This window comes from Diabrotica virgifera, chromosome 3 (genome assembly GCF_917563875.1).
Source record: "Diabrotica virgifera virgifera chromosome 3, PGI_DIABVI_V3a".
NCBI classification, from domain to species: Eukaryota; Metazoa; Arthropoda; class Insecta; order Coleoptera; family Chrysomelidae; genus Diabrotica; species Diabrotica virgifera.
Genome location: NC_065445.1, coordinates 68021375 through 68035157, shown reverse-complemented (window position 1 = coordinate 68035157; position 13783 = coordinate 68021375). Strand labels below are relative to the sequence as shown.

The window sequence follows — 13783 nt, the reverse complement described above, 5'->3', positions numbered from 1 at the left end:
TTGGACATAGATATTAATGATACACAATTTGGGTTTCGCAAAGGCCTAGGAACGCGTGAAGCTCTTTTCTCACTTAATATCCTAATACAAAGGTGCCTAGACGTCAATCAAGATATATATGTCTGTTTTATTGACTACAATAAAGCTTTCGATAAAGTACGACATGAAGAATTAATGAATGTCCTGAAATTAAACAAGATAGACTACAATGACCTCAGGATCATATCTAATTTATGCTATAAGCAGCGAGCAAAAGTACGTGCAAACGAACAGTTGTCAGAGGAAATTGAAATTAGACGTGGGGTGAGACAGGGATGCGTATTGTCTCCAGTTCTCTTTAATGCCTACTCGGAAGAGATCCTAAAACAAGCTCTTGAGGGTGAAACAGCTGGAATAAAGGTGAACGGAGTTCCCATTAATAATATTAGATATGCGGATGACACTGTCGTCTTAGCCGAAAATATTGAAGATCTTCAGAGATTGGGTAACAGAATAGCGACATATAGCCATGAATACGGTTTAACAATGAACATCAAGAAGACAAAATTTATGAGAATATCTAAAACTCAAAGAAATAACGAGAATCTCCTCATAAACGGAACCAACGTCGAACAAGTAGACCAATATGCATATCTTGGAACAATGATCAACTCCACAAATGATTACTTCCAGGAAATTAAAATTAGAATAGAAAAGGCTAGAGCGAATTTTAACAAAATGAGAAAAGTGCTCTGCACAAGAGATCTAAGGTTAGAGCTAAGAATAAGGTTGGCTAGGTGCTACGTTTTCTCGACTCTGTTTTACAGAATGGAAGCTTGGACCTTGAATGCGGCATCAATGAAAAAAATGGAATCATTCGAGATGTGGGTATATAGAAGAATTCTAAAAATATCATGGACAGAACACGTCACAAACAAAGAGGTTCTGAGAAAGATGAATAAAGAAATGGAAGTCTTAAATACAATTAAAACCAGAAAATTGGAATATTTCGGACATATTACACGTGGAGAGAAATACAACTTGCTCCAATTGATTATGCAGGGAAAGATTCAAGGAAAAAGAAGCATAGGGAGACGCAGAATATCGTGGCTGCGCAACCTGAGAGAATGGTACGGATGTACATCAAACGAACTTTTCAGAGCAGCCGTCTCCAAGGTCCGAATAGCTATGATGATTGCCGACCTCCGTCGCGGAGATGGCACTTGAAGAAGAAAAAGATGTTACCTTTGAAAGCATCGAGTTGAATGCTAAACCGTGCTAAAAGGGAATATTTAGTGAAATATATAGTTAGTAGTACAAGAATAAAACAAAGATACAACTTTGCTCTATTATCTCTAAAAATTATAGTGGTACTATTAAGTTAAGGGAAGCCAGATGGATTGAACGACTCAAAGAATACGATTTCAAGATTGAGCATCGGGCCGGTGTTAGCCACAGGAACGCTGATTCTCTTTCTATAGAAAGCCGTGCCCAGCAGAGTGTCCCCACTGCAACAAAACAGAATCAAAGGAAGCAGCACTGATAAGAACAACGGTGGTCAACGACGGGTGGCCGGACGCCTAATAAGATTAGAGAAGAACAAGAGAAAGAACACAGTTGATGATTTCAAATAGTAGAACATACTCCGGTCAACTTACGCATCCGAGGCTACAAAAATTACCATCAAACTGAAAATTGGCAGGATTGTTCAAAATACCATCATAAATGAAATCTAAAAAGTCCTCATAAATCCGACCCGTGCTAAAAATTTTACGCGGGGTCAAAGGTCACCAACTATGGTTTTTAGCGATTTTCAACGAAACGGTAAGTTTTATCGTAAAATTAGTGCTGACAAAAAATGTAGATTAGATAATTATCTATAAAAAATGCCTTATTACTTTTTTTTTCTGAGAGCCACCGTTTTTGAGATATAACGATTCAAAAAGTGGTAATGGTTATAATATGCGCACACGTTTCAACACCACCTTTGAGGTAGTGTACTTAGCGCGTTTTTTTTTAACGTGGTTTCACCAGTAGGCCTATTCCACGGATATTATGATTCTGTTTAATTTAAAGCTATTTAATAATTTATATTGGCAAGGGTTAAAAATGATAAAAGTTATACAGGGTGTTTGGTAAAGAATGGGCCATAGCTTAACCTCAGGCTCCTGAGGTTAAAATAGGCCGATTTAAGCTAACTTACCTTAGTACAAAGTTTATAATAACCGAGATACAGGGTGTCAAAGTTAAACTTTTTTTTTATTTATTATTGAATATTTCCTGACAGGTATGAGATAACAACATGAAATTTGGTATGTGGGGGTTTTTTGGGTCAATAAAACTAAATTGTCTACCAAAAATTAGGTATTACCCAGAGGGCGCCACATACGCCTTTCAGCACTCATTTATTACGTTCAATTTTTTTTATCCCTCACTTTATATAATTTTGACATTAAAATTTTTATTCTCCTATTAGTTTTACTTAAAAAAGGTATACTTCTTTTATCTCCCTGAACTCAACCGTTTTCGAGATAAACGCATTTTAAATCTGCGATACACCATCATTTTTAGCATAATATCATTGTAGTTACACCCGAAACATAACTTAAAACCATAAAATTATCCAAAAATGTATCGCCAATTTCTTTAAATGGAATTTGCGATGCAATGACATAAAATTGAGAACTAACTGGTATAATTATTATGATTTTAAGTTATTTTTCGGTTGGAACTACGCTAAAAATGATGGTGTATCGCAGAATTAAAATGCGATTATCTCGAAAACGGTTGAGTTAAGAGAGATGAAAGAAGTATACCTTTTTTAAGGTGATACAGTAGCGATCAACAGGTAGCCAAAACGCGTTCCAAGATTGCGGCTGTAATTTTGAATATTTTTTCGAGATATTTGGCACACATATTCGTAATATAATACCAATTTGAAAAATATATTAATAGGTGGAAATTACTCTGTAATTAAATACAATATTAAAAAACGCTGGACGGAACGGCCGCCCGAGAACTTTATCGTACCGATCTATTATCGTTATGGTACTAGATACTGGCATTCTATAAAAATAACAAAGTTACTCGTTATTTTGATATCTTAGAAACACCTACTGTACTTAAAAGTATTTTATGGTTTTACGCATCATTAATTCCTGCATTTGAGAAAATGTTCGATGCCATATTTCGGGAACACACTATAGATGTGTAGATTATTGCATAAATCAATAGAATATTATAGTCATACTTTCATTTCAAATTAGTTCATTTTTCTGAGAAATTAATAGTTTACAATATTTGCATTTCATTCTATTTCGATTACGCCAGTCAATGCGCGAGATTAAGAACAAGATATTATCTCCAAATTCTATCCTACTGCATGAATTTTAATGAAATTTTGGGAGTAGCCCAATCTCCTAATTCAAAGTCTATCCTATATACTATGCCGCTTTTATCATGGGAGAAGTTCCCACCACTTCTCAGGGGTGAAATATTTTTATTTTCGAATTACATGGAGAAAAATGAAGATTTTTAAGAAAATTTAAAAATTCATTCTATAATTTGATCACATTTTTTACAAAAACCATTCATTTTAAACCCGTTCAACTTTTTCAAAGTAGAAATAACACTATATATATTAAAAGGTATTGTAGAAGGAAAACAATGCATTTAAATTATGGTGGATGGGGAGTTAAATGTATATACTTTTCATTTTTCCTTAAAGTACATTAGTCATATATTTTTTTGCACCATATCTCGCTTAGTTTGTAAGTAACCGACATTTAACGGTGCTCGTTTTAAAGGCCCTTTCAAACACTACAAAAGGTGTTGGTAGCATTATACACCTAAAACCTACCGTTCCTCTGTTATTTCAAGTTGAATACACCAATTTGAGCATGCACCAAAAAACAAACTATTTTCACCTACCATATCTCTTTTTGTATTATAAATAGAACATTTACGAAGGAACGAATCTCTTTATTATTTATAATCTAAAAAATGTTTTATATAGTGAATTTTAGTCCGATGCATAGTTTTTAAGCTATTCACAAAAAATCCGTCCGAAAAGGTGTCATTTTTCAATGAAAATGGCCAATTTTCAACTACGCATAACTCAAAAAGTATTGAGTTCTCAAAAAAAGTATAGACCAGTTTTTGCTTAGAAATAGGTTCTTTAGCCACTTCCGTCCTTATTTTGACCAACAAATTTTCCACCCCCTTGAAGGGATGGGAACCGCCCCAAGATAAAAGCGCCATAGTATATAGGGTAGATTTTGTTTCTTGAGCTATTCCCTACTTACTGTGAAAATATCAAGTACATCAATGTAGTAGGATGGAATTCGGAGCCAAATACCCTCACTGACTGCCCTACAATAATGCTCTGCTATGAACGCGTGAGAGAGGACACACATAAGATTATAGCAAAATTTCTATTTACCGTAACTTTTCGAGTTTTTAAGCTATAGCAATGAATTTTATGTCATTGGAAAGGTAATTTTGCATTCTTTCAAAATATGTTAAAATATACAGGGCGTATCTAAAAAAATTAATATTTTTTATTCATTTCCGGTTTAACCGGAAGCCATATTTTTGGTAAAATTTATTGTGATAATAGATAATAAAGTACCATATATGTCTGCAAAATTTCAAATTTTAGTTTCTATTAACAAGGAAGTTACGGGCACTCGAATATTCTTTTATAAAAAATTCATAACTCCCCTCCTATGGGGAGTTAAGATATATGACTAATGTCATTCAATTTACTGATAGGATATCAAAAATATATCAAAAAATAAAAAAAATCCTTGGAGCCATTTTTGAGAAAATCTAGTTCAAATGTATGTCAAAATTTGACCCCTTAAATATAGGCAACCCGTAACTCTGAAAAACGATAACATCCGTCTTATAGCCCCATCTTTAGGCTATATAACGACTTTTGCAAATTAAACTTATCTTAAACATGTTTTTGGATAGATAGGGAAATGTGTCGGGTGGGCGGTCGGCCATGTTGGCCGCCATTTTGAATTTGGAAATGTCAAATTCCGTATTTTTATTTACCTATCGATGAGCTTACTTTGAGTTGAATTTCATTCATTTCGGTCAAAATTTGCAAAAATGGGCCCTAAATAACCCCCCTATTTCGGCCCCCCTTTGAGAGGTTTTTTTTTAAGCTTAGTTTCTCGACAAAATTCTCTTAAACTTACTCATACCGAATTTCATCAAAATCGGTCCAGTAGTTTTTGCTGGGCGGTGGCGACATACGTACGTACGTACATACGTACGTACGTACGTACGTACATACTTCCGACATGTTTTTTTATTTGCTTTTTAGACTCAGGGGGACTCAAAACGTCGAAAAAAAGTGAAATCTGAAAAAATTTTTTTTGCACGATCCTATAACTTTATCTATTATACTATACTACGTATATAGTACGATAAAGTAAAAGAATGTGTATGTACTTTGTACGCACGTAAAAAGTTATACTTCTGTTATATAATTTCAGATACTAGTACACTTTAAAAGACCAAAAATAAGCATTTTTAAGATTTTTTTTCTCTGAACCTTTATTAAAAGTGAACATAAAACTTTTTACATATTAATATCCAACTCTTAGAGAATACAAAAAATATATCTATTTTCATTTATGCACGTACACTAATATTTTATAGAGGGCGCCAAAGTCGAGGTCTCGAAAAAAAAGTAGTTCCGATGGCGGATCGTTAATCTCAGGATTGAGATCTCTGAAATAAAAAACTCGTACTGCATTTGAAAAAGGAAAATATCTTACGTGACAATTTACCACTGATATTGAAAAATTCCGCAAAGAAAATATTTAACGGAAATTTGAAAAGTTTTTGTGAAAAGATCGCCTGTTTTTCTTCAGTTTTTCATGGTTAAAGAATATTTATTTTTAATTGTTTGGTCAAATTGTGGCAAATTGTCACGTAAGTGACAATTAATAATAAATTTCCTTTTTCAAAAGCAGTAAGACTTTTTTATTTCGGATATTCAATCCTGAGATTTGTCCAACTGTCCGCCATCATTTTTCTAGGCCTTAACTTTTGCGCCCTCTACAATATTAGTGTACGTGCATAAATGAAAAAATATATATTTTTTGTACTCTCTAAGAGTTATATATTAATGTTTAAAAGTTTTTATGTTCATATTTAATAAAGGTTGTGAGAGAAAGATTATTGAAAAATATTATTATTTTTGGTCTCCTAAAGTGTACTAGTTACCTTCAACGAAACAAATATACTTAACAGGTTATTTGTATTTTATTTAAATATTAAACTAACTTTCTTATATACCACTTTCAAAAAATTTTTATTAAAACAATAACAAAAAATAAAAAATAAAAAAACGAGAATATAAATTGTCCTGGATTTGAACCCGCGACCTCTCGATCTCTGGTCCAATGCTCTACCAACTAAGCTATCAAGCCCCTTGTAAGTGACGTCTCGAATATAATTACACATCACGGTGACAAATACATCAAATGAAATATAAAAATGTTATACATAATAGATATTTTATTATCTTACTATCGAGGAAGACAAATCCAAAGTTACAAAAATTATAATAAATAATACATTTACTAAGAATATCTACTAACATATTCTTTTAATGACTTATTTGCGCTGATACATATCTACATTACTTAAAAGATTAGCAACGAACTACGTCATACTGTTTGTGTGCCCATGCGCTCTTATAAAATTTCACTCTCGATCGTAAAGAAATATTACTTCAAAAAATAGCGGAATCCGGTAATCTGTTCACGAAAAAATCAACTACATATGAAAATGAGCATAATTGTTTATTTTCCTAACTTTTGACGAGCTGTTTATTTACTCTTCACAAAGAAATATGTGTATAATTTAATAATTAGCAATTATATACATACCTACATAAAATAATTATTTATAAAACGCTATTCATAAACCTATTAATTCTTTAACATCATTAACTATTTTTAATGGGAAATTATAGACAAGGCGAAAACGGCGGGTTCGCCGGAGAAAATATTCCCATGACTTTTTTTGCATAATCACGTTCGTAAGACATCCCAGAATAAGGTTCAAGAAGTCGCCCACGGGAAAAGTGATCCAAATTTTTTTTAACAATTTTTTTTTCATCAAATTTTAAAAATCAATATTTTTGGCCCGTACAAATTTTGTTTAGATTTATTGGATCATTCTGGTTAAAAAAGATCTCTTATAATTTTTCTCTAAAGTTGATCGTTTTCGAGGTATAAACAATTTAAAATTGAAAAAAATGAAAAATGGCGATTTTCAAAGCTTAATAACTCTGTTAAACGTTATTGATATGAAAATCAGAAAGTGACTAAATCAAAGTTTAAAGCACCCCCTACAAGATCCTGGAGAAATTTTTGTCATTATTTTATTACTAAGCTGTATAAGGTTCAAGAAGTCGCCCACGGGAAAAGTGGTCCAAATTTTTTTTAACAATTTTTTTAAACAAATTGAAAAAATCAATATTTTTGGCCCTGACAAATTTTGTTTAGATTTTTTGGACCATTCTGGACAAAAAAGATTTCCCATAATTTTTCTCTAAAGTTGATCGTTTTCGAGGTATAAACAATTTAAAATTGAAAAAAAAAACGAAAAATGACGATTTTCAAGGCTTAATAACTCTATTAAAAGTTATTACTATGAAAATCAGAAAGTGACTAAATCAAAGTTTACAGCACCCCCTACAAGATCCTGGAGAAATTTTTGTCATTATTTTATTACTAAGCTGTATAAGGTTCAAGAAGTCGCCCACGAGAAAAGTGGTCCAAATTTTTTTTTAATAATTTTTTTTAATCAAATTGCAAAAATCAGGATTTTTGGCCCGGACAAATTTAGTTTAGATTTTTTGGACCATTCTGGACAAATAAGATCTGTTATAATTTTTCTCTAAAGTTGATCGTTTTCGAGGTATAAGGGTCATTCCATTTCAAATCACTCAATTTTGGAGCAAAAAAAATTTCGGACCTCCGATTTGTCTGAAAATTGGTATGTAGCTTCTGCGGGACGTAAAAATAAGATATTTAAGGTCAAAAAATCTTCTTCTTCTTTTTTTCTCAAAATGTTATTTTATGCGATTTTACAGTGATTTGGTGTTTATTTATACAAATTTGCATTTTCTATCGTAAAGTATCAATGGAAAACATAATATTTTAATAGAAGGGACTCAAAAATGTCATTATATGGCATTATAGCAAGTTACTTTAATTCAAAACAAGCTTTTGATTAAATTTTATAGTGTAGAAAACGTTAAAATACCGTTTTTTACATTTTTCTCCATTCCCAAAATACATCACAATCGATTTGGCTGAAAATTTGTCCACAGATAGACAAAACATAGGACTTTAAGTGGTGAGAAGGATTTGAATTATATTACAATACCAAAAATGTTACATACAATATTATAGTCAAAAATATAGGCGTCTACTGTAAGTACAATTAACTCGAAAATATCGACCTCACGACAAAAATTGTTAAAAGAAATTGTAATAATTGTAAATACAATTTATTTGGAACAATTTCAGTTCCTACCATTTTTGTCGAAAAGTTAAAAAATGGCGGAGATATTGAGCAAAACAGGTTCTCCTTTAAAATCAAGATGGCGGCTAACGTAACGGAGGAATTCATTCATGATTTTAAATTTAGGCTACTATTGACTCCCCTAAAGATCAGAAAAATAAAATTTTGGGCAGCTCGACATTCAAGGTTATATGCTATCCCGACTGATGTATTTTGGGAATGGAGGAAAATGTAAAGTATTTTAACGTTTTTTACACTATAAAATTTGGTCAAAAACTTGTTTTGAATCAAAATAACTTGTTATAATGCCATATAATGACATTTTTGAGTACTTTCTATTAAAATATTATGTTTTTCATTGATACTTTACGACAGAAAATGCAAATTTGTTTAAATAAACACCAAATCACTGTAAAATCGCATAAAATAACAATTTTGAGAAAAAAAAGAAGAAGATTTTTTGACCTTAAATATCGTATTTTTACGTCCCTCAGAAGCTATATACCAATTTTCAGACAAATCGGAGATCCAAAATTTTTTGCCTGAGTGATTTGACATGGAATGTACCATAAACAATTTAAACTTGAAAAAAACTAAAAATGGCGATTTTCAAGGCTTAATAACTCTGTTAAAAGTTATTATTTACTATGAAAATCAGAAAGTGACTAAATCAAAGTTTAAAGCACCCCCTACAAGATGCTGGAGAAATTTTTGTCATTATTTAATTAGTAAGCTGTTATTTTTAATCATTAACAATAAGCCGTAAGATCGCATTGACGCAACTGTAAATGTGAGTGCGAGTAAGATACACTACCGGAATGGCATCTCTCTTGCACTCACTATAGACGGGCACCTGATACGTGCAGGCGCTCATTATTATTACTTAAAAATAACAGCTTAGTAATAAAATAATGACAAAAATTTCTCCAGGATCTTGTAGGGGGTGCTTTAAACTTTGATTTAGTCACTTTCTGATTTTCATAGTAATAACTTTTAATAGAGTTATTAAGCCTTGAAAATCGCCATTTTTCGTTTTTTCAATTTTAAATTGTTTATATCTCGAAAACGATCAACTTTAGAGAAAAATTATAAGAGATCTTTTTTATCCAGAATTGTCCAAAAAATCTAAACAAAATTTGTCCGGGCCAAAAATATTGATTTTTGCAATTTGATTAAAAATTTTTTTTTTTTTAATTTGGACCACTTTTCCCTTGGGCGACTTCTTGAACCTTATTCTGGGATGTCTCACGAACGTGATTATGCAAAAAATATCATGGGAATATTTTCTCCGACGAACCCGCCGTTTTCGGCTTGTCTAATAAGCCACAAATTTACTAAAAAAATGTTTTTATTAACGTTTCGACGGTTAAATCGGATCCTATTTGGACGTTAATAAAATCATTTTTTTAGTAAAATTGTGGCTTATTTCCCATTAAAAATAGTTAGTTACAAAAATGCCACAAGAAAATAGCTTCAAAACAACATTGTTTAACATATTTTAAAAATTTAAGTATTTCTTACCTTATATACCTAGAATAATATCACCTAAAAGTAACACTAGAACAAAATCAAATCAAAACTAAAAATATGAAATCAATTAAAATTAACACACAAATTATATTATTAATCTATCAAAAATATAGAATTACAATTAATAATTAGGGTACGCTTAAAACTGATTTAGCAACAACTTGTCAAAGCGAAAAGAGGCGTAATTCTGACGTCACTCCATAGCTCACTTACACGGCGGCGAACGGCACACTCCTAATTTGAGGCTTAGAAATCGAAAAAGCGACCATGGGAGGTGAATGGCAAATTTTTATAATTATTTATATTTTCGAGGTAGCTGAATCCGAATATGAAGTTTATTTTTATCTAGAATTGGTGGAACATGTTCAAAAATCAAATTTCATGTAAAAATTCAAAAAATCAATTTTGATGATTTTTCAACTTTACCTCACTGTATCTTTGGTCGCTGTAAATATTTCCTTTTGAAAATTTTACTGTGTCATTTTTTAAGTATTTAGATACCAACGAGCTTTGTCTAAAGTGTTTAAACGAATTAAAAAAGGAGTTATTAATTTTTAAACATTTTGTCGTCAGATTTCGTTAGTTTCATGTTTAATTAAAAAAGTTGAGCGACGAAGTTTTTAGCTTATAATTTTAACCAATACAGTATTAAAATATAAGTGATGAAGAAGTTTTCTGAAAAATTTCCAGTCAAAATATGTAATAGGAAAAAAGTTATATGACTTTAAAAATCGCACACCTAGTGTTAGGCAAGCGGCAGCAACCCCTAAAATGATGTTATACCGATCACGAAAATCAACTTTAAGGTGAATGACAAATTTTGATGATTCTTTATGTTTTCGAGGTCGCTGAATCTAAATATGATGTTTATTTCTATTTAAAATTGGTGGAACATGCTCAAAAATCAAATTTTATGCAAAAATGCAAAGAATCAATTAAGATGGTTTTTCAATTTTAACTAGATTTATCTTTGATTGCTTTCGAAAATGTTACTGTATTATCTTTGAAGTAATTATACAACAATGAGATTTGTACAATATGTTTAAACTATCCCTTTTAAGCGCCATATTGGCTAACCTTACAACGATGCGATCGACACAAACGCCAGAGGTACGTTTGGCATATTCACCAATGTTATATCTTGATTGGACATAAGCGCCATTTTCTAGTTTTTAATTTATTTCAGACAGTATTTTCAGCCACATTAATGTTCATAAAATATTAAAATTTGAAAAAAAAATCACCAATTTTTTTGAGTCACTGTGCAGATAAGCAGAATTGGTAAAAATAAAAATAATCAGTTTTTTGGCTTTCTTGAAAAATCAATTTATTGTCGTTTATGCCGTTTTGGCTTGACAGCGTCGATCTAACGGTGCTCGTTTTAAAGGCCTTTTCAAACACTACAAAAGGCGTTGATAGCATTACACACCTAAAACCTACCGTTTCTCTGTTATTTCAACTTGAATACACCAATTTGAGCATGCACCAAAAAAGCAAACTCTTTTTCACCTACCATATATCTTTTTGTATTATTAACAGAACATTTACGAAGGAACGAATCTCTTTATTATTTATAATCTAAAAAAATGTTTTATACAGTGTTTTTAGTTCGATGTATAGTTTTTAAGGTATTCACAAAAAACCGTCCGAAAAGGTGTAATTTTTCAATGAAAATGGCCAATTTTCAACTACGCATAACTCAAAAAGTATCGAGTTCTCAAAAAAAAAGTATAGACCAGTTTTTGCTTAAAAATAGGTTTTCTAGCCACTTTCGTTATTTTGACCAACAAATTTTTCACCCCCTTGAAGGGGTGGGAACCGCCCCAAGATAAAAAGCGCCATAGTATATAGGGTAGATTTTGTTTCTTGAGCAATTCCCTACCTTCTGTGAAAATATCAAGTACATCGATGTAGTAGGATGGAATTCGGAGCCAAGTACCCTCATTCACTGCCCTATAATAATGCTCTGCTATCATCGCGTGAGAGAGAACACACACAAGATTATAGCAAAATTTCTATTTACTGTAACTTTTCGAGTTTTTGAGCTACAGCAACGAGTTTTATGTCATTGGAAAGGTAATTTTGGATTCTTTCAAAATATGTAAAAATATACAGGGCGTATCTAAAAAAATTAAGATTTTTTTTTCATTTCCGTTTCAACCGGAAGCCATATTTTGGGTAAAATTTATTGTTATAATAGATAATAAAGTATCATGTATATCTGCAAAATTTCAGATTTTAGTTTCTATTACAAAGGAAGTTACGGGTAGCCGAATATTTTTTTATAAAAAATTCATAACTCCCCTCTTATGGGGAATTAAGAAATCTGGCTGATGTCATTCTATTTACCTAGAGGATATCAAAACTACACCAAAAAATAAACAAATTCCTTGGAGCCATTTTTGAGAAAATCTAGTTCAAAATTATGTCAAATTTTGACCCCTTAAATATAGGCAACCCATAACTTTTTCTGAAAAATAATAATCTTCCTCTTAGAGCCCCATCTTTAGGCTATATAACGACTTTTTCAAATTAAACTTATCTTAAACAAGTTTTTAGATAGGTAGAGAAATGTGTCGGGTGGGCAGTCGGCCATTTTGGCCGCCATTTTGAATTTGGAAATGTCAAATTTCGTATTTAGATTAACCTATCAATGAGCTAACTTTGAGTTAAATTTCATTCGTTTCGGTCAAAATTTGCAAAAATGGACCCTAAATAACCCCCCTATTTCGGCCCCCCTTTGAGAGATTTTTTTTAAAAGCTTAGTTTCTCGACAAAATTCTCTTAAACTTACTCATACCGAATTTCATTGAAATCGGTCCGGTAGTTTTTGCTGGGCGGTGGCGACATACGTACGTACATACGTACGTACATACGTACGTACATACTTCCGACATGTTTTTTTTATTTGCTTTTTAGACTCAGGGGGACTCAAAACGTAAAAAAAAAGTGAAATCTGAAAAAAAATTTTTTGCACGATCCTATAACTTTATCTATTATACTATACTACGTATATAGTACGATAAAGTAATATACTATACTACGTATATAGTACGATAAAGTAAAAACGAGCCTGTACCGCCATTAAGCAGAACAAAAAAATACACTTTCTTTAAATAAAGTTTTTTATCCGATGCCTAGATTTTGTGTCATTTTGAAACTACTAATGAAATAAAAAATTTTAGTAGTTCCAAAATGACACAAAATCTAGGCATCGGATAAAAAGTTTATTTGAAGAAAGCGTATTTTTTTGTTCTTCTTAATGGCGGTACAGGCTCGTTTTTTTAATATTGTATTTAATTACAGAGTAATTTAAACATATTAATATATTTTTCAAATTGGGCTCTGTACCGCCATTCTTTATTATATTACGAATGCGTGTGCCAAATATCTCGAAAAAATATTCAAAATTACAGCCGTAATCTTGGAACGCGTTTTGGCTACCTGTTGATCGCTACTGTTTCCTCTTAAGTAAAACTAATAGGAGAATGAAAATTTTAATGTCAAAATTATACAGAGTGAGGGATAAAAAAAATTGAACGTAATAAATGAGTGCTGAAAGGCGTATGTGGCGCCCTCTGGGCAGTACATAATTTTTGGTAGGGAATTTAGTTTTCTTGGCCCAAAAAACCCCCACATACCAGATTTCATGTTGTTATCTCATACCTGTCAGGAAATATTCAATAATAAATAAAAAAAAAGTTTAACTTACCCTGTA

At 31.6% G+C, this 13783-nt stretch overlaps 1 protein-coding gene across 2 annotated transcripts in view; it reads right to left on the bottom strand.

Moving 5' to 3' along the window:
- LOC126881893 (alpha-tocopherol transfer protein-like) overlaps positions 1-13783 on the bottom strand; it is a 110822-nt gene that overhangs the window by 34301 nt on the left and 62738 nt on the right. The gene's annotated exons all lie outside the window — the stretch shown is intronic.